This window comes from Saimiri boliviensis, chromosome X (assembly GCF_048565385.1).
Source record: "Saimiri boliviensis isolate mSaiBol1 chromosome X, mSaiBol1.pri, whole genome shotgun sequence".
NCBI classification, from domain to species: domain Eukaryota; kingdom Metazoa; phylum Chordata; class Mammalia; order Primates; family Cebidae; genus Saimiri; species Saimiri boliviensis.
Window position 1 is genome coordinate 47203583 of NC_133470.1, and position 22931 is coordinate 47226513.

General features: G+C 38.8%; 1 pseudogene; it reads right to left on the bottom strand.

Moving 5' to 3' along the window:
* Positions 1 to 2847: 2847 nt before the first annotated feature.
* LOC120366636 (U4 spliceosomal RNA) lies at positions 2848 to 2963 on the bottom strand (annotated as a pseudogene).
* Positions 2964 to 22931: the final 19968 nt, after the last annotated feature.

The window sequence follows — 22931 nt, forward strand, 5'->3', positions numbered from 1 at the left end:
CTGAGGCAGGAGAATCACTTGAACCCGGGAGGTGGAGGTTGCAGTGACCTGAGATCGCACCATTGCACTCTAGCCTGGGCAACAGAGTGAAACTCCATCTCAAAAAAAAAAAAAAAAGAAAAAAAAGAAAAAGAAAGAAAGAAAAGAGAAATTATATTGGGGAAGGTGATTTCTCTTTACCACAATATTAGAATATATAGTAATTGCTGTTTCAGGGTCCACCATGTATTAGGTGCTTTACATATCTTACTAAAGTTTTCATAAAATACCTCTGACTTAAGTTTCTTTCTTCCAGTTTCACAGATGAGGAAATTTAGGCTCAGAAGGACAGATTACTTGCCTCTCTGTTCTTACAGCTAAGAAGCACAGACTTGGGATGTAAAAGGCATACATCACAATTCATTGCCTATATTGGTCAGCATTATCTCCACATTTTACACCATCTTAGAAAGAAATCCCTGTGTCTCTGAAAGCCACTAATCTGAATTTTAAAATTCCATACTGCTGTTATGTCGTCCCTCTGTTTTAGAGTTTGACTCTTGACAAATGGTATTTCTCCTTTCCTGTGAAGCATTTAGCTTACAACATTATACTTTAGGGTGAAGATTTGAAAATGTCTGTATGTGTCTAAGTTAGATAAAGATTTACCCCTTTTTGTGTGCTGAAAATTATGCTATACACTTTGTAGAGGCCCATGGACAAATGAATCTGCTTTCTAGTCCTGCGACACCTACCAGCTTCTAGAAGACTTTGCATGGCTCCTGATACACAAAAGCAAGTTTCCTATATGGAAAGCCAACGTTGTACTGTCTCCAATTTGGAAGTGGGTGCGTTTGCTATCAGTGTTTCAGTATGAAATGTCTTCATTCAGTAAACCCTCTACAATGCCTATGTGTTTCATGTAGTGTAAATGACTGATAGAGCAGATGTAAAGTACAAGTGAAAACTGATTCTTACTCATATCAATCTCCTAGGAATACAAAACCAAAAAAAAAGAGTGTCCATTCCCAACCATAGTCTGCAGAGGGCCTATTTCCAGTGAAAGAGGGGAAAAGAGCGAGAGGAAACACAAAATTTGATGGAGAAAGAATAGAGAAAATAGGAGCAGGACTCACATCTGGAGGACTGAATCCTTGTGACTTTGAACATGCGTGTCCGTGTTTGAAATTACTGTTATTTGTGGGTTCAGAGGCGTAATTTCATGTTCCTGCATGTTTATGCTTTTCACCTGAACACTTAAATAATTGGATTAGCAGTGTTATAGTCATTCATTAATATCTCCAGTTAATTTATTTTTAATCCATCACTTTTTACTTATAAAGCCTAGGGGAATTTCTAAATTAATCCTGCTGTGAGGACATTTCAGAAACTGAGAGATTATTAGAAAGGCCAACATCAGTTAGGAAGCCAGGAATTCAGCAATACACTGGTACTAGAAGCTATTGACAAATGGGAGCTGGGTTAAAAGTCAGAAAGTCCCCATGTTTCATGCACTGTGGTAAGCTCTGGGTTTGACATGAATATTCAGGAACTTTGCAGCTGTCTCATACAGAAAATCATGCAACCGTATCTTAAGCCCAGAGCCAGTGGTCTGTAAAGATTTGTTACAGTTATTTATAAAGGAGGTGTTTTACACTCACACACACACACATGCGTGTGCGCACACACACACACACACACACACCTCTTATAAATTGGAATCCTGGAACTCTGATTGAATCACAGAGCTAGCTGGTATTAGAGACTCTAAAGCAGGCGTCCCCAAACTACGGCCCAGAGGCCGCATGCGGCCCCCTGAGGCCATTTATCCGGCACCCCGCCTCACTTCAGGAAGGGGCACCAATTTCATTGGTGGTCAGTGAGAGGAGCACAGTATGTGGCGGCACTCCAACGGTCTGAGGGACAGTGAACTGGCCCCCTGTATAAAAAGTTTGGGGACGCCTGCTCTAAAGCCTCAAGGAATGTCTATCACAGGGGTTTTCCAAAATAAATTATTTTAATTTAATTCATAACCACTGCCTGCCATTCCCCTGGCTTTGCTTGTCTGTTGTGGCCCCACAGGAGAACCCTGGAACTGAAATCTCTGCCTCATTTAAAGGGCAGGGACAGAAGGGGCCTCACTAGCATCTGACCCCTTAACACTGATAATGACAGCGTCTTACCTGGAAGTGTCCTCTCCTGTTGCTGTCACACTTCAAGCTGCTTGTTCTCATGGCTATACTGCAATGAATCTTCACTACACAACATTTAGGATTCTCAGCACTGTGCGTTTAGCTGTACCTACTTTAATTTGCACCTTAGAGCTACGTAGGTTATGGCCAAGCCAGAAATTATTCTTCATCTTCTGCAGTGGTTTAGATAAGGCGGCACATCACCTTAACCCCAACAGATTCCATATAGTAATAACTTAAATACTTGTATATTAGTTTTCTATTGCTGTATAAAAAATTATGATACACTTAGTGGTTTGGAACAGCACACATTTATCATTTCAGTTTCCATAAGTCTGCCATGAATCATCTGTGTTCTCCACTTAGGGCCTTACAAGGCTGAAATCAACTTGTTACTCCCACAGAGACACACAGGATCATGTTTGCTCAAATGTCTGGGCATCCTGTAGCCCAGTCATATTGACACATAAAGTTAACCATAATACCAAGCATCTGGACACAGTTTGTAAACTAACCATTATATTTTAATTCCCTTTGTATCTTAGTTAAATGATCTACTTCCCTGTTTTCATACCTATAAAATGGAGCTGTGAATAATTTTACTTTGTTAGTTTCATGTTTATTAATTAATTTTAAGTTTATATGTGTGACTAGGGAAAATAGTTAATCAGGCAGTTTACATTTTTAACTCCAAAAGGGAATTTTTATCATGTGGCAGGCAGACTTTTCAATTAGCAATAATCGCGCCTCGGATAAACCTCATTGGCTACGATACTGCCACTGCGCAAAGCTCAGACTTTTAATATTTATGAAATTTTACCACATAGCAAGTTCTTTTATAAGCTCTTTAAATGCTTTACCTCATTTGATTCAGCAACACGCCACAAGTACCTTTATTATCCCCATGTTCCTAGGAAGACATTTCATATGAGACGCAGAAGCTAAGTAATTTATCCTAGATGACATCTTGTAAGTGGCAGGCCCAGCATTGGAATCTATGATTGTAGAACCAGTCTTCCCATCCAATTATTGTGACCATATAGTTTATCATTCAAAATATATGAAAGAGAGCAATATTCAAATTACGCCTCCACAATTGGCACAAGACAGAAAAGTCAGACATATCAAGCCAATTGCTCACTCACTTTGTAACAGTGTTTTTGCTTGCACACAACAGAAAAATCTTACTTAGACTGGCTAAATCAAAAAGCAAGTTGATAATCTCACAGCATGTGTAACATCCGCATGATGTGACTTTTTCTCCCTCTCTACATTATTCCTGTCAGCATATACACTGGTGTTATTTTTCCCATCTTTAAAAAATGCAAACACCAAAAACCCGTTTACTTCACTCCTTTTACTTGCTTAGTGCCATTTATCTGTTCCCCCTGACTGCAAGCTTCCCACAGAGTGTTGTCTACGGTCACTGTGTCCAATTGCTTTCCTCCTATTCTGTTTTAATCATACTTCAGCCAAGCCTATGCACGTTCCATTAAACAGAAACTGTTCTTGTCAAGGTGACCATGACACCAATATTTGTAAATCGAATGGCTATTTCACAGTCCTCTCCTTCATTGGCATATTTATAATTTTGGAAAGAGTTAGACCAGGTGCAGTGGTTCATGCCTGGAATCCCAGCACTTGGGGGGCCAAGGCAGGTGGATCACCTGTGGTCAGGAGTTCAAGACCAACCTGGGCAACATGGTGAAACCCTATCTCTACTAAAGATACAAAAATTAGCTGGGCCTGTTGGTGGACACCTGGAATTGCAGCTACTCAGGAGGCTGAAGCAGGAGAATCACTGTAAACCTGAGAGGTACAGGTTGCAATGAGCTGAGATCATGCCATTGCACTTCAGCCTAGGCAAGAGTGAGCGAAATTCTGCCTAAAAATTTTTTTTTGGATAAAGTTGATCACTCCCTCTACCCGGAAGTACTTTCTTTCCTGAGTTCCAGTACAGTACTTTCTTGGTTTTTCTGTGACCTCATTAGCTGTAACTCCTGAGTCTCCTTGGCTGATTCTCTTCCTTTCATTGTGATCTCTTGGTGCTGAAGTGCCTCAGAAGTCAATCCTTAGTCCCCTTATCTTCACTGCCTACACTCATTACCTTGGTGATCTTATCCAGTGTTGTGGTTTCATATGTGATCTACACTCTCATCTCTGTACAGTTTAGATAGCTGACCTAAACTCCACCGTCTATTTCCAATTGCCCACTTGGCAAGTCCACATGCATGTTAAATAAATACTTTGATTTTTTTTTCCTGAGACAGAGTCTTTCTCTGTCACCCAGGCTTGAGTACAGTGGTGCTATCTTGGCTCGCTGCAACCTCTGCCTCCCAGGTTTAAGCGATTCTCCTGCCTCAGCCTCCCAAGTAGCTGGGAGCACAGGCACATGCCACCACGCCCAGCCAATTTTTAATATTTTTAGTAGAGATGGGGTTTCACCATGTTAGCCAGGATGGTCTCCATCTCCTGACCTCGTGATCTGCCCACCTCAGCCTCCCAAAGTGCTGGGAATATAGGCGTGAGAACATTTTGATTTTAACTGTGTAAAATTCAGATTTCTTATTTCATTCCCCTGATTTCATCTACTTTCATTTTTCCTCATCTCAGTTAACATTATGTTTTTAGGTGCTCACTTAGAAACTGTGGTGCCAATCTTGGCATTAAATTCATCTAGAAATACTGTTGGGCCTGCACTCTAAATATATTGAGAATGTGAGCAATTTTGCCCCCCTCCACCATACCACTTCATTGTAAGCCACTACAATTTCTTGCCTGGATTATGGCAATAACATTTTCACTGGTTTATCTCTCTGTACCTTTGTTTCTAATGATTAGTCTCATCCCAGCAGCGAGAAGTATCCTTTTGAAAACTGTGTCAGATCATGCCACTCCTGTCATTGTTCTCTATCTCATGGAGAGGAAAAAAAAAAAAAAAAAAAGCATTTGCATGGGCTGCAAGTTCCTACGTGATCTGATATTCTGTTACTTCTCTAAAATCCAGCAACTTCCCCACTAGATCCCACTCCATCAACCCTAGCTATAATAGTCATACTTCCAACTAGAGGCTTTTTACTGGCTGTTCTCTCTGCCTGAGATATTCTTCCTCCACATATTTAATAGCTTGTTCCACCAACTTTATTAGATTTTGCTCAGTATCACATTGTGAGAGAGCCCTATCCTCTCCAATTTCTCAGCCCTAGCCAACTGCTCAGCCTTCCAGATCTTTCTTAACTTCCTCTAATTTTTTTCTATACCATTATCATCTTCTGACATACAGTGGGATGTAATTATGTGTTTCCTTTACTGTTTGTATAATTACATGGAAAACTGAGTTCCATGAGTGAGACACAGTTGTCTGCTTTGTTTGCTGTAGTATCCTTAGGGCCCACAGTAGTGCCCAGCAGTTAGATATTCTTCATTAAATATTTGGTCTATTTCCAAAACAGACTGGAAGTCAAAAGTAGGCGGATCCCATTCATGGGAACTCTGCTCAAGGATGCCTTAAAGGGTTCAGATTTTTTTCCTCTCTTCTCTGTCCCTCTCAGTATCCTTAACATACTGGTCTCAAGATGGCTAAAGCACTTTTAGGCCTCTGATTTGGCATGGTAATGTTTACAGATATAAAGGAATATCTCTTCCAATGTACCTTTTCAAAGAGACGAAACCCATGGCATAGTACTTCCTAGAACATATCCCCATGATCAACTCCAACATATGGGACTGAATTAGGTCACATGACTGTTTCAAAACCAGTGGATGTCAAGAATATTGGAATTGCCATGACTGGCTTAGATAAACAAGAGACAGAATGAATGCTGGGGAGTCAATCACAATGTCCACTGAAACACATCAGTGCCCTGGTATGATTGGATGCGTATGTGCGTGTGTGTGTGTGTGTGTGTGTGTGTGTGTGTGTGTACCTGAAAAAGAGCCGATTTCTGGTACACAAATGTTACAAAATGAAGAGAAACTGATTAAGGTAATTAATTTAAGGTAATTAAGATGGGGAAAGAGCTCACATCTTGCATAGATATATTTTGTCTGTTAATGGTGTGAGGCTAACATCATCCAATATTTCCATCTCATACTAGGTAATGCTTTGACAGTGGGACCAGAAATCGTGTAGACCCTTGTTTTTCCCACACAATGCCTATATGGGCATTACCAGTGTTTCCTTTCATGGATGACTGACAAACCCCCTCCTGACTGATACATTCTTCATGTAGCCATATTAATACCTTTATTTAAATCTTGGTGTTTCTTTGACCTGGGACCACTCTTATTCCTTTTCCTTGGTTTCAGCTTAAAGTACATAAAACAGATATACAAAGATACATAATGAATAATTATAAAGGGAAAACCTGTGTAACCACAACCCAAAACAGTGAAATCAAATATTGATAAAACTGGAGAAATCATTATGTCCCCTCTCTAATCACAACTGTCTAGCTCCTCAGTAGAGGTTTCCACCATCCTGCTCATTGTTTAGAATCTCTACTTTGCTGCTCTTTATAGCTTTGCCACCTACGTAAACAACTCGAATCTACCTTGTTTAGTTTGTAGCAGTTTTTACAGAATCACATCTCTGCCCAGAGCTTTTAGAGTACACTTAAAGAGCAACCTTATTTAACTTGGTTATAGAGGCTTTTAGAAATGTTTAAAAGCAACTTCTGTTTCCCCATTAAAGAGACAACAGATATTCCTTGGGTACCTACTGTGTGCTTAGGAGTGAAGAAGGTACCAGGGTATACATGAGAGCTAAATGGTGTTCTCTACCTTCACTGAGATTAGAGTCTGGTTGAGAACATAATGCCTAATAACAGTGTACAGTGTCAGAGCCGAATACAGCTCACTTATGCAGCAAGGCCATGGGTATTGCAGTGAGGCATTCCATGTACCACCCCTTACTGGCTGTGTGACTCTGGCAAAGTCTCTCCACCTCTCTGAGCCAGTGTATTCACTTTGAAAAGAGAGAGAGATTTAAAACCTGCTCCCCAGGGTTGTTGTGCATGACATATTGTAGCCTCTAAATGAATGGCAGATATTTTATAGGCTAGTAGAAGGAAGGCTGAAAATAATTAAATTCCCATTCAACATATAGGCACGTATGGAAGCCTAGGGACCTTAGTACATACTAGATGTTAATATGAGGATGTTTGGCTCCAGGAACACACATAGGCAGCTAAGTGGAAGGGTAAGAGGCCAGATACTAAGATCAGAAATGTTTGGGCCAATAATTTTAATAAGGATGAAAGGTATCCTTTATTGAGTAATTATATGACTCTCAAAAGCCTTAGCATCTTACCTCTGGTAGGCACCTCAGAGACATGGGTAGGCCTGAATCCTTGGAACCAGAACTGTCTAATCAGATGTTGTCCTCTTAAAAACAGAGACTAAAAAACATCAATGAGAGTTACCTTTTGTGTATTCGCTCTGTCCAATATATTGCTGAAAACATATTATGTGCATCACATCGTTTACTCCTTACCATGGCCCTAGGAGGTAGGTAAGCTCAATGTTTATCCTTTCTTAAAGGTCAAAAACTTTGAATTCAGAAATTATCATAACTTTTCTGCTATCACATAGCTGATGAATGAAGTAGCCACGAATGTATCGTAGTTGGTATCCAGAGCTCACATTGCTTTTCCTGGGGGAGGTATTTTTTTTCTGAGAGAATTTCAAACTTACAAAAAAGTGGCAAGAATGAGACAAAGAACCTCTACTTGTACTTCTCCCTAATACCTCCACTGTTAACATTTTATTACATATTTTTACATTCGCTGACTCTCTCTCTCTCTCAATACACAGATGCATAAACACAGACATATTTTCATATATATATATATATTCTAAAGCATTTGAGAGTGAGCTAGAGACATGTTCTTTTACTCCTAAATACTTTAGTGTTATTTCTTGAGAATAAGGACATTGTCTTACATAAACAGCATAATTATCAAAATGTTATCTTTATTAATATTGAAACACGTGGGATGCTGTGGCTCACACCTGTAATCCCAGCACTTTGGGAGGCCAAGGTGGGCGGATCACGAGGTCAGGAGTTTGAGGCCAGTCTGACCAACATGGTAAAATCCCGTCTCTACTAAAAAGACAAAAATTAGCTGGGCGTGGTGGCACGTGACTGTAATCCCAAGTGCTTGGGAGGCTGAGGCAGGAGAATCGCTTGAACCTGGGAGGCAGAGGTTGCAGTGAGCTGAGATCGCACCACTGCATTCCAGCCTGGGCAACAGAGCAAGACTCTGTCTAAAAAAAAAAAAAAAATTGAAGCAATACCATTACCTATCTCGTGTACAAATTTTATTCAAAAGCGACCCATTATCCCAATAATGTCATTTATAGAGTTTTCTAATTTTCTGATCTACGATCCCTCTAGTGTCATGTGTTTTATGTAGTTTTACTTCACTTGGGTCTTTTTTTAATTTTTTATTTTAACTCACTATAGTCTTCTTTAGTTTTGAAGAAATTCTCAGATTTTCTTTGTATTTCATGACCATAACAGGTTTTTAAATTATGGGCAACTTACTAGAGTGTCCTTTAATTTGGCTTTGCCTGCTTTTCTATCCTCATGATTCGATTCAATTTTGTCTGGAATACCACAAAATGACAGTATTTTTTCTCCATGCATTCCATCTGTTGGCAAAGTACTTATTTATTCCATAACTGGTAATTTGAAACTTAATCACTTGATTAAAATTGTATTCAGCAGGTTATGTCAAGTAAAGTTACTATATTTTGTTTGAAATTTAAAGATTGCGTGGCGAGATACTTGGAGACTGTGGACATATCCCATCTAGTCATCCACTGGTAATTCCACCTGAGTCCACTAATGCATAATGGTTGAAAACTGACGCCTTTCTATAATAACACCTTCATTTCCTACTTTAAAATATAATTATTAATTTAATCAACAAATAAAAATCATATATATGGGTCATGTATAACATGATGTTTTGAAATATGTATACATTGTGGAATGGCTAAATTGAGCTCATTAACATGCACATTACAAGTTATAGTTATTTCTTGTGAGGAGAACACAAAGCCTACTCTCAGTGATGTTCAAGAATGTGGTACAGTGTTATTAACCATAGTCACCATAATGTACAATGGGTCTCTTGAACTTAGTCCTCCTATCTAACTGAAATTTTGCATCCTTGATGAACTGCTCACCAACCACCTCCTTTCAATTTCCTGGTAGCTTGGATTCTACTCTCTCCTTCCATGAGTTCAACCGTTTTAGATTCCACACATAAATAAGATCATGTGGTCTTTGTATTTCCCTGCCTGGGTTACTTCCATTAACATAATGTCATCCAGGTTGTCACAGATGACAGGATTTCCTTTGTTTTTGTTTTTTTAGAGACAGGGTCTCACTCTGTCACCCAGGCTGGAGTGCAGTCATGCAATCATGGCTCATTGCATCCTTGACCTCTGGGACTCAAGGGATTGTCCCAACTCAGATTCCTGAGTAGTTGGGACCACAGGCGTGTGCAACCATGCCACATTATTATTATTATTATTATTATTTTGTAGAGACAGAGTCTCACTATGTGGCTCAGGCTGGTCTCAAATTCCCGGGCTCAAGGAATCCTCCTGCCTCAGCCTCCCAAAGTGCTGGGGGAATGGGCATACACCACCATCCTCAGGCAGGATTTCCTTCTTTTTAAGCCTTGATAGAATTCCGTTATCGCCAACATTTTGTTGATTCATTCATCTGCTGATGGACACTTAGTTTGATTCCATATTTTAACTGTGTTGAATAGTGCTGCAATGAACACGGGAGTTATGAGAAACTTTCAACATTTAATAAGTTGGCATTGTACTGTCATGAAGACCTTTCCCACTGTATTAGGGTTCTCCAGAGGGACAGGACTAATAGGATATATGCATATATGAAAGGGAGTTTATTATTATTATTTTTTTAGAGATGGGGTTTCACCTTGTTGGTCAAGGTGGTTTCGAACTCCTGACCTCAGGGTGATCCACCCACCTTGGCCTCCCAAATTGCTGAGATTACAGGCATGAGCCACCATGCCTGGCCTGAAAGGGAGTTTGTTAAGGAGAATTGACTCACACGATTACAATGCAAAGTCCCATGATAGGCCGTCTGCAAGCTGAGGAAACAATTGGAGGATCAGTCTGAGTCCCCAAACCTCAAAAGTAAGGAAGCCAACAGTGCAGCCTTCAGTCTGTGGACAAAGACCTGAGAGCACCTGGCAAACCAGTGATATAAGTCCAAGAGTCTCAAAATTGAAGAACTAGGAGTCTGATGTTCCAGGGCAGGAAGCATCCAGCACAGAAAGATGAAGGCCAGAAGACTCAGCAAGTCTGCTCTTCCATTTCCTCTTGCTTGCTTTATTATGGCCATACTGGCAATTGACTACATGGTGCCTACCCAGATTGAGGGTGGGTCTGCCTCTCCGAGCCCACTGACTTAAATGTTAATCTCCTTTGCAACACCCTCACGGACACACCCAGGAACAATATTTTGCATCCTTCAGTCCAATCAAGTTCTCACTCAATATTAACCATCACACACATCTTCCTCAATTGTCTACTTATTTATGTATTTACTTATATCATTATGGGTTCATGGGTATATAGTCACTGGGTAATCATAGATTACCATCAAAATTTATTTTGATACTCAAATTGGCCCACATGGCCGGGCGTGGTGGCTCACGCCTGTAATCCCAGCACTTTGGGAGGCCGAGGAGGGTGGATCACGAGGTCAAGAGATCGAGATCATTCTGGTCAACATGGTGAAACCCTGTCTCTACTAAAAATACAAAAAATTAGCGGGGCATGGTGGTGCGTGCCTGTAATCCCAGCTACTCAGGAGGCTGAGGCAGGAGAATTGCCTGAACCCAGGAGGCGGAGGTTGCGGTGAGCCGAGATCACGCCATTGCACTCCAGCCTGGGTAACAAGAGCGAGACTCCGCCTCAAAAAACAAAGAAAGAAAGAAAGAAAGAAAGAAAGAAAGAAAGAAAGAAAGAAAGAAATTGGCCCACATTTGGCTAGTTGAAGCCCTTGAAACTTCTTGTGTGTTTTTGTCATATCTCTATCTTAGCTGGAACACTTTCTTTTCTTCTTTTCTAGTGCAACAGGATGTTCCTGGCTATTTGTACTTTCCCTGTTCCAGCCCTTGAGTCAGATATTTCTCTAAAAAGCTTTGGTTTATTTTGGTGTACAATGATTTTTACAAGCAAGTCCTCACTCTGAATCACCTGTCTCTACTGACAATATGACTTTGAAACCCTCTAAACATTCTTTAATTCTATTTACCCAATATGTAAATGCAAATAAAAATAGGATTTTTGTCTAAATATGTTGCGAGGTTTAAAGTAAGGTATTGGGCCGGGCGAGGTGGCTCATGACTGTAATCCCAGCATTTTGGGAGGCTGAGGCGGGCGGATCACCTGAGGTCAGGAGACCAGCCTGACCAACATGGTGAAATCCCGTCTCTACTAAAAATACAAAATAAGCTGGGCGTGGTGGCGCATGCCTGGAATCCCAGCTGCTTGGGAGGCTGAAGCAGGAGAATAGCTTGAACCTGGGAGGCACAGGTTGCAGGGAGCCGAGATCATGCCACTGCATTCCAGCCTGAATGAAACTCCATCTCAAAAAAATAAGTAAAATTTTAAAAAAATAATAAAATAAGGTATTGAAAGCATTTAGCAACGTACATGGCACAAAAGTTGTTTTTGTAATTTGACCATTTGAACATGAGAATGAGTAATAATAATAATAATGGGTTGTGACCCAATGAATAAAATCAGAATCCATAAGGCCATTTGCAAATAAGTGGTAGCTATTTTATCACCATTTTTGTTACTATCAAATACTGTTGACAGTTGAATGAGTTTTGCCTCTGGGAAAAATTTGAAGTTTACACTTAGAGCCTTGTCAAGCAAAAGTAAGATCGGCAGAATCACAGAGCTTAAGAAAGTACAAATATGGAGGAATGATTCCAGAAGCAGGCAGGCCTTAGGCCTTGATGATTGGCAAGATTTCACTGTTTGAAACAAAAAAGATTAAGTGAAGAGAAGCAGCTACTCCTACAATCCCTGCTACCAGAACCCCGCATTTCTCCTATCATAACTGCAAATCCACTGTTCTATAAACAGTTATTTGTCTGTGTACTTCGTCAGACTGACAGCTGATAGATGTGATTTATTTATCAACTTATCCCCAATGCCTAAAGCAGTGCCTGTCAGATAAGAGACATTCAAGAAATGTTTGCTGAATGGATGAATTAAAGTATTTAATAATTTCAAATATTTGATGAGGATAATTAATGCTAAAGGAAACTGAGACTCAGAGAAATAGGGACGCATGCCCAAGGTCATACAACTTTTTTTTTTTTTTTTTTTTTTTTTTTTGAGACAGAATCTTCCTCTTGTCACCCAGGCTGGAGTGCAATGGCGTGATCTTGGCTTACTTCAACCTCCACCTCCCAAGTTCAAGCGATTCTCCTGCCTCAGCCTCCCAAGATTACAGATGCCCACCACCACATCTGACTAACTTTTTTGTATTTTTAGTGGACACAGAGTTTTATCATGTTGGCCAGGCTGGTCTCAAACTCCTGACCCCAGGTGATCCACCCACCTCAGCCTTCCAAAGTGCTGGGATTACAGGCATGAGCCACTGTGCCCAGCCCAAGGTAATACTACTATTATAGTAAGAGAGAGAGTGAGGTAGAATTCTATCCTGGTCTGACTCCAGTAGCTGTGGGTATTGGTGTCTGTAGATGCTGAGCCTTCCCAGTAAGATTAACTTGTCCTATTTTCATGTTTCGGAGAGTGCAAGTGGGAGTTCCGTATGTGCCAAACTATGTATGCAAGACTGGTTCAAGGGTTCGGTAATTAATTCAACAACTATTTAATGATCACTTACTATAGGCCTTACAGGTTCTGGAGATACAGCAGTGAGTACAACAGATGGATAACTTCCTCTCATTAATATTCCATTCTGGTGCAGAGAGACAGAAAATAAGGGATATGGACAACTGAAGATGGTAAAGAAAGTAAAGCTTGATTAACAAATAGAAAATTACCCAGCATGTGTGTGTTTGGAAGAAAGAGTGGATATGGAGGTGAGAGGAGGCTTGTTAAGTTCAGAGGATCTGGAGGAGTTTGCTGTGTCTGGGGTTAGAATGGGACATAGGCTGGGAGTTGAGGTGAGAAATTAGAAAGTGGAATCCTCAAGAAAATGGAGCTACTATTTATCTATCTATCTATTTATTTATTTTTATTGCATTTTAGGTTTTGGGGTACATGTGAAGAACATACAAGATTGCTGCATAGGTACACACGTGGCAGTGTGATTTGCTGCCTTCCTCCCCTTCACCTGTATCTGTCATTTCTCCCCATGCTATCTCTCTCCAACTCCCCACCCCCCGTCCCTCCCCCATTTCTCCCCAACAGACCCCAGTGTCTAGTGCTCCCTTCCCTGTGTCCATGTGTTCTCATTGTTCAACACCCGCCTATGAGTGAGAACATGAGGTGTTTGATTTTCTGCTCTTGTGTCAGTTTGCTGAGAATGATGGTTTCCAGGTTCATCCATGTCCTTACAAAGGACGCGAACTCATCGTTTTTGATGGCTGCGTAATATTCCATGGTGTATATGTACCACATTTTCCCTGTCCAGTCTATCATCGATGGGCATTTGGGTTGGTTCCAGGTCTTTGCTATTGTAAACAGTGCTGCATTGAACATTCGTGTGCATGTGTCCTTATAGTAGAATGATTTATAATCCTTTGGATATATACCCAGTAATGGGATTGCTGGGTCAAATGGGATTTCTAGAAAATGGAGCTACTTAACTTCTTTGAGACTAAATGTTCTTACCTGGAAAACAGAGATTCAACCATCTGAAATAATGTGTAAAAAATGTAGTGTAAAGCTCAACTCTGAAAACGTTAATGTTATTCAGTTCATTTATTGAACAATAATAGCAGCTGGTGCTTTTGAGTGCTTGCGGTTTGTTAGGCGGTGTGCTAGTTGCTTTCCATGTTAATTCTGCTTCCAGAATCACAAACAGGCAACCAAGATGAATTGAGTGGTACGACATTGAAAAGGCAGTTATAAAACTTACTTAGCATAGCATTTATAGAATTCTTAATGAAAGGAAAAATAATGAAATTTATTATATTTCAATCTTAATATTTAAATTGATTTTTATATTTCATTAAATTAATTTATAGAATTCTTACTCTAGCACATAATACTATGTGTTTTGTATTGTTAGAAGTGACATAAAATTTCCTTCTTAAAGTTTTATTTTACTTTTAGTTGGCATTTAATAATTGCATACACTTATGGGGTGCCATGTGATGTCTTGATAATATGTATACATTGTGTAATGATCAAATCAGGATAATTAGCAAATACAGCATACCAAATATTTATTATTTTTTTATATTGAGAACATTCAAAATCCTCTCTTCTATTTTACAATATAGAAGACATTATGTTTAACTATTGTCACCCTACTGTATACTAGAACATCACAACCTCTTTCTCCTCCAGATGGAAGTGCAACAAGGAAATATAGAAGTGAACAATTATTGAGTCCAGCTTGGCCATAGAGATCCTCACCCAGGTGGCACTGAAGGCATTAAGAAGCAGACACCCAGGCCGGGCACGGTGGCTCAAGCCTGTAATCCCAGCACTTTGGGAGGCCAGGGCGGGTGGATCACGAGGTCAAGAGATCGAGACCATCCCAGTCAACGTGGTGAAACCCCGTCTCTACTAAAAATACAAAAAAAAAAAATTTAGCTGGGCATGGTGGCGCGTGCCTGTAATCCCAGCTACTCAGGAGGCTGAGGCAGGAGAATTGCCTGAACCCAGGAGGCAGAGGTTGCGGTGAGCCGAGATCGCGCCATTGCACTCCAGCCTGGGTAACAAGAGTGAAACTCCATCTCAAAAAAAAAAAAAAAAAAAAGGCCGGGCTCGGTGGCTCAAGCCTGTAATCCCAGCACTTTGGGAGGCCGAGGCGGGTGGATCACGAGGTCGAGAGATCGAGACCATCCTGGTCAACATAGTGAAACCCCGTCTCTACTAAAAATACAAAAAATCAGCTGGGCGTGGTGGCTCGTGCCTGTAATCCCAGCTACTCAGGAGGCTGAGGCAGGAGAATTGCCTGAACCCAGGAGGCGGAGGTTGCGGTGAGCCGAGATCGCGCCATTGCACTCCAGCCTGGGTAACAAGAGCGAAACTCCGTCTCAAAAAAAAAAAAAAAAAAAAAAAAAAGAAGCAGACACAAGAAGCAGACACCCAGATAGAACAGCAATGTGGGACTATCCTGGGGCCAACAGCTTTCCGAATTGAGAGCCTCCGGGGCTGACAACATTCCGTGCTGATGGCCTCCAGCAGACTCTGACCCATGTATTTTTTTTTTTTTTTTTGCGTAGTAGAAATTCATTTATTCATTCAAAGAACAGGTATTGATTGCCAATAATTTACATGGGACTATTCTAAGCATTTAAATCTACAGGGAAAAATAGAAACAATAAGAAATCTTTCAGTGAATATGATGGAAATTTCTAAAACCCTTAGAAAAGATGGCTGGGCTATGAATAATGAAGTCTAGGCCCTACTGGCCAAACCTCAATAGATTATTTAATCTATACTTGACTTCCTTCATCATAAAATAGATACAGGTGAGGGGAAGGAAGGCAGCAAACCACACTGCCATGTGTGTACCTATGCAACAATCTTGCATGTTCTTCACATGTACCCCAAAACCCAAAATGCAATAAAAAAATAGTTGACCCATGTATTTATTCTCTCTGAACAGGTGATTATTATTAACAAACAGGTGTTCTGTGTTTTCTCATAGAACTAAGATAAACTAGGTAGGCAACAGGTGCCTGCTTGCCACTGATCAAGGACAAACCAAAAAGTATTCTCCATGATGGAGCCACAGGGGAGGGTCACATAGCCCATGCTTAAAGAATTGTTTTAACCGGCGTATGATACACATATACTGTTTTGCTACTTTAGAATGCCCCAAGCAGTTTTCCACCTTCGAGGAGGAGAGAAGTGGCAGAGGCCCAGGTATTCCTTGCCATCGTTCTCAACAAACAATGTATTTTATCATACACTCAGCATTTCTCAGCAAACAATGTTATAGACAAAATAGACCTAACACACATATGCAGAACATTCCACCCAACAGCAGCAAAAATAATTATTCTTCTCAAGTACACATGGAACATTCTCCAAGATATCTCACGGTTGAATCTCAAATCAAGTCTTAACAAATTTAAGGAAGTTAAAAATCAATCTAAGTATCTTTTCTGATCACAACTGAATGAAACTAGAAATCAGTAATAAAAAGAAAATGAGAAAAATCACAAATGCATGGAAATTAAATAACACACTTTAAAACAATTAATGCATCAAAGAAGAAATTGAAGATGAAATTAGAAAATATGTTGAGACAAAGGAAAACCAAAACACAATACAGCAAAATATAAGATGCAGCCACGTCAGTACTAAGAAGGAAGTTTGTAACAATAAATGGTTTGTTAAAAGACGAAAAAAGAGGAAAGATCTCCAGTAAACTAACTTTCTCCCTTGAGGAACTAGATAAAGAAGAACAAACCAAAGTCAAAGTTAGCAGAAGGAAGTAATAATGAAGGTTATAGCGGAAGTAGAGGAAGTAGAGAATAGAAAAACTATTTAATAAAATTTTAAAAACCCAAGAGTTGTTTTTTTGAAAAGATAAATAAAATGGACAAGCCCTTAGCTAGACTAATAACAAAAAAGAAAACATTCAAATAATACAATCAGAAATGAAAGAAGAGACATTCCATGGCTGGGGGTAGGGAGTGTTATAGGAATTATTATGAACAATTAAATGCTAATAAATTGGATAACTCAGAATAAATTGAGAGAATCATAGAAAAGGGCACCCACTGAGGCTACATCAATAAAAAACAGAAAGCCCAAACATACCAAAAAACAAATAATGACATTAAAAACAAATAATGACAATAAAATAATAATCAAAAATGTTCCAACAAAGAAAAATTCAGGACAAGATGGTTTCACAGAAAAATTCTGTGAAACATTTAAAAAAATTAATACCAATCTTTCTAAAAGTCTTGAGACAACAGAATAATAGGGAATACTTACAAACTCATTCTATGAGGCCAGCATCACCCTGACACCAAAGCCAGAGTAAGACACTAAGAAAAGAAAACTACAGACTAATATCTCTGATGAATACAGATGCAAAAAGCCTCAAAATATTATTAGCAAGCCAAATATAAAAATGCATTAAAAGAATCATATACCATGACCACATAGGAGTTATGCGTGTGATACAAGAATCGATCCACATATGCAAATTAATCAATTGGAAAAACCACATGAATAGAATGAAGGATAAAAATTACATGATCATCTCAATAGATTCAGAAAAAAACATTTGACAAAATTTAACACCTCCTTACACTAAATGTTTTCAACAAATTAGGTATAGAAAGAACTTACCTCAGCATAATAAAGACCATAGAGGAAAAACTCACAATTAACATGATGCTCAATGATGAAAACCTGGAAGATTTACTCCTAAGATGAAAAACAAGACAAGGATGCCCACTCTTAGATCTCCTATTCAACATAAGATAGTCATTCCTCAGTATTCATGGGGAATTGGTTTCCATGGTTACATTTGTATAAACCAACAATGACCTATCTGAAAAGCAGATTTCAAAAAACAATTCTATTCACAACTGCATAACAAATAAAATACTTAGAAATAAATGTAGGTGGCCAGAAGTGGTAGCTCATGCCTGTAATCCCAGCACTTTGGGAAGCCAAGACAAGCAGATCACCTGAGGTCAGGAGTTCAAGACCAGTCTGACCACCATGGAGAAACCCTGTCTCTACTAAAGATACAAAATTAGCCAGGCATGGTGGTGCATGCTTGTAATCCCAGCTACTCAGGGAGGCTGAGGCAGGAGAATCGCTTGGACCCAGGAGGCAGAGTAGCAGTGAGCTGAGATCACACCTTGCACTCCAGCCTGGGCAACAAGAGGGAAACTCTGTCTCAAAAAAATAAATAGGCTGGGCAGGGTGGCTCACGCCTGTAATCCAAGCACTTTCGAAGCCAAGGCGGGTGGATCACCTGAGGTTGGGAGTTCAAGACCAGCCTGACCAATGTGGTGAAACCCCATCTTTAAAAATATTAATAATAAAATAATAAATAAATAAATAAATAAATAAATACAAATAAATGTAGCTAAAGGAAGTAAAAGTGTCATACACTGAAAACTATAAAACATTGACAAATGATTTTTTTAAAAATCAGAAATACATGGAAACATATCTCATGTTCATGTACTGAGAAGAATTGATATTATTAAATGTCCATACTTTCCAAAAATATCTAAAGATTCAATGCAATCTCTATTAAAATCTCAATGGCATTTTTGTACAGAATAAATAATCCTAAAATTCAGAAAACCCTAAATAGCCAAGGAATTTTGAGCATGTACAGAGCTGGAGGTATCACATTCCCTGGTTCCATAATGTGTCACAAAGCTACAGTAATCAAAACAGTATGATACTGGCATAAAAGTAGACATATAGAACAATGGAACAGAATAGAGCACTCAAAAATAAATCTGCTGGGTACCAAGATTACACAATGTGGAAAGATGGTTTCTTTGATACATGCTGTTAAGAAAATTGGATCGGAATAGAAATCACAGGAATTGAAATCTGGATCTCCAAGAGATGACTGTATTCCCATGTTTATTGCAACATTATTCACAGTAGCCAAGATATGGAAACAACTTCAGTGTCTCTTGATGATGAAATACTATTCAGCCTTATAAAAGAAAGAAATCCTGCTGTTTGTGACAACATAGATGTACCCGGAAGACATTAGGCTAAGTGACTTAAGTCAGATCACAGAAAGACAAGTACTGCATGATCTCAATTGTAATGTATGTGGAATCCAAAATTGTCAGACATATAGAAACAGACAGTAGAGTGGTAGTGGCCAGGGACTACGAGAAGGCAGAAATGGGGGGCAGGTGTTGGTTAACGGGTACAAAATTTCAGTTATGTGTAATAAGTAACATCTGTAGGTCTAGTGTGTAATACAGGACCTATGATTTTATACTCAAGTTTGCTAAGAGGGTACATCTTTATTAAGTGTTCTTAACACGAAAAGGAAAAAAACTAAAGAGGGCAGGAGGAATCTTTCAGAGGTGAATGATAAGATTATGGCATTGAGAGTGATAATGTTTTGATCATTTCATGGGTATATACCTGTCTCTTAACACATTAAGTTATACACATTCAATATCTACAGCTTTTTGTTTTTGTTTCTTTTTTTTTAAAAAAAAAAGCACCATATAAACGTGGCTATAAAAATAGCATCCATTATTTTTCCTGTCTGAAGTCTACAACATGTTAATTAATTAAAACAGCAAATACTCAATTATGCCCACCATATTTCAAGAAGTAATCTGTACCCTGAACCTACCAGGATCAATGAAACACGGCCTCTCATAATCAGAAATTTCTCTATCTCTTCTTAGAGGTAAAACACATCAATGAAAGGAAACTTTAAAAAGGAACGGTAGGCTGGGCACGGTGGCTTACGCCTGTAATCCCAGCACTTTTGGAGGCCGAGGCAGGCAGGTCAGCTGAGGTTGGGAGTTCAAGACCCAGCTTGACCAACATGGAGAAACCCCATCTCTACTAAAAATACAAAATTAGCCAGGCATGGTGGCACATGCCTGTAATTCCAGCTACTTGGGAGGCTGAGGCAGGAGAATCGCTTGAATGTGGGAGACAGAGGTTGCAGTGCGTCGAGATTACACTATTGCACTCCAGCCTAGGCAACGAGAGTGAAACTCCGTCTCAAAAAAAAAAAAAAAAAAAAAGTCCAGAATGTACTAGTACTAGAAGTCCCTAAAAACAACAATGATCAACTACAAAAACATTCTCTAAGTAAAGACAATCTGAGGACAGCAATAGCCTGTATTCATTAATTTATCGTGAATTTTCCCAACTAATAAATAGCTTATAAAATCACAGCTATGTTTTATTGGGCAATGATCAGATTAGGAGTCATCCACATTCATACAATAAATATTTATTGAGCACCTGCTGGACACCAGATTCTAGGCTGTATGCCAAATTTTAAAGTTGCATGTGACACAGGCTCTGTCACAAATATCAATGACTTCTCAGATTAATGAAAATACAGAGATAAACAGATAATTACTACATTATTATCAGGAGAACCAAAACAGACGTAAACACAGTGGATACTAAGAACAGAGAAGGGAATGCTAACTCAAATTGTCTAAACTGCTTCTCATCATTTATAATATGGTTGCTATTATTGGCCCCAATTTTTAGATAAAGAAACCTAGGAGCAGAGAAAAAGGTGCAGGAATATAGCAGACACTCGTAATTTGTGGAATGCATAAAAGTTTACTTTCCCAACACCAAATATCTCAAAAATAGATATTGTACTAAAATCAATTACTTTTTATTTCAAAATTAATAGAAGATTTCTAGAAGAATTTTAGGCTTGCAGAAAAATGAGCAGAGAGTACAGAGAATTTCCATATACCCCCACACGCTCCCCTCCTCCATTATTAACATTTGCATTAGTGTGGTACACTTATTACAATTGATGAGCCAATATTGATACATGATTATTAGCTAAAGTTCATAGATTATATTAATATTTTCTCTTTGTGTTTTACACTTCTATGGCTTTTGACAAATATAGTACATGTATTCATCATTACAGCATGATACAGCATAGTTTCACCATCCTGAAAATCCCCTATACTCAACCTATTTGCTCCTCTAGCTTTCCCCGGAAACTTCAGAAAACTACTGAACATTTACTCTTTCCATATCATGTCCTATAGTCAGAATCATGCCATATATAGTCTTTTCAGACTGGCTTCTTTAACTTAGCAATATGTATTTAAGTTTCCTCCATGTTTTTTATGGCCTGATAGCTCATTTCTTATTCTTGAATAAAATGTCACTGTATAGATGTACCACAATTTCTTTCTTCATTCCCTTATTCTTCATTCACTTCTTATTTTGGTGGTATTATGGTTTGAATATTTGTCACTTCCAAAACTTAAATGTTGAAAATTTAATCCTCAGTGTGGCGTACTAGTACTAGGGGGAGGCTTTAAGAAGTGAATGGGTCATGAGGGCTCTGCCATCATGAATGAGTTAATTCATTCATGGCTTGACGCATTGATGGGAGTGAGACTGGTGGCTTTATAAGAAGGAAAGAGAGATCATAGCTAGCCTGCTCATCTTTCTCACCATATGATGCTCTGCCCTGCCTCAGGACTCTGCAGAATACCCACCAGCAAGAAAGCCCTCACCAAATGTGACCCCTTGACCTTGGACTTCTCAGCCACTGTAACTGTAAGAAATAAATTACTTTTCATATACATTACCCAGGTCCAGGTATTAGGTATAAGCAGTAGAAAATAGACTACGACAGGCCACTTCCAAGTTTAGGCTGGTACAAATATTTGTGTACAAATTTTTGTGTGGATATAATTTTCATCTCATTTGGGAGTTTGATTGCTGGATCTTATGGTAAGAATATGCGTAGTTTTATAAGAAATTGTCAAATTGATTTCTAAAGTAGCTGTAGCATTTTACCTTCCCACCAGCAATGAATGACAGTTTCTGTTGCTCCGCATTGAGCATTTGACAGTGTTTTGAATTTTAGCCATTCTGATCAGTTTATGATGGCTTTTTATCATTGCTTCAATTTGCAATTGTATGAAGACATATGCCATTGAGCATTTTTATATGCTTATGTGCTATCTGTACATTTTGTTTGGTGAGGTATCTGCTTCTGTATTTTGCCCATTTTTAAGTTGGTTGTTTGGTTTTTTATTGTTGAGTTTTAAGAGCTCTTTGTATATTTTGGATATTAGTCCTTTATTGGTTATGTGTTTTGCAAAGATGTTCACCCAGCCTGTTCATTAAGTGTGTTTTGTAGAGCGGTTTTTATTTTCAATAAAGTCTGAAATCATTTTTTCTTTCAGAGATTGCACATTTGCTATTATATCTAAAATATAATAGTCAAACCTAAGTTCACCAATATTTTCTCCCCTGCCAGCTTCTAGAAATTTTATAATTTTGTGTTTTACATATTAACAATCACATGGGTTACTTTTGATAAAAGATGTAAGGTCTATATCTAGATTTTTTTTTTTTTTTTTTGCATGTAGAACTGCATGCAAGCAGTTCATTGTTGAGAAGTTTGTCCCTTCTCCACTGAATTGCCTTTCTTCTTCTGTGTAAGATGGGTTGACTATGTTTGTATGAGTCTATTGCTGGGCTCTCTATTCTATTCTCTTGATCTATTTGCTTATTCTTTTGCAAGTACTAGGCTATCTTGACTACTGTGCCTTTATAGTAACTTTTAAAGTTGGGTGATGTCAGTTCTCCAATTTTGTTCTTCTTCAATACTTTCATAGCTATTCTGATATTTTGCCTTTCCATGTAAACTTTAGAATCAGTTGGTTGATATTGACAAAATAACTTACTGTGATTTGGATTGGAATTGCATTGAATCTATAGATCAAGTTGGGAAGAACTTAATTACTCAACAATATTAAGTCTTCCTATTTATTTACATGGGATATTTCTCCATCTGTTAAGTTCTTCTTTGAATTCTTTCACCACTGTTCTGTCATTTTCTTTATA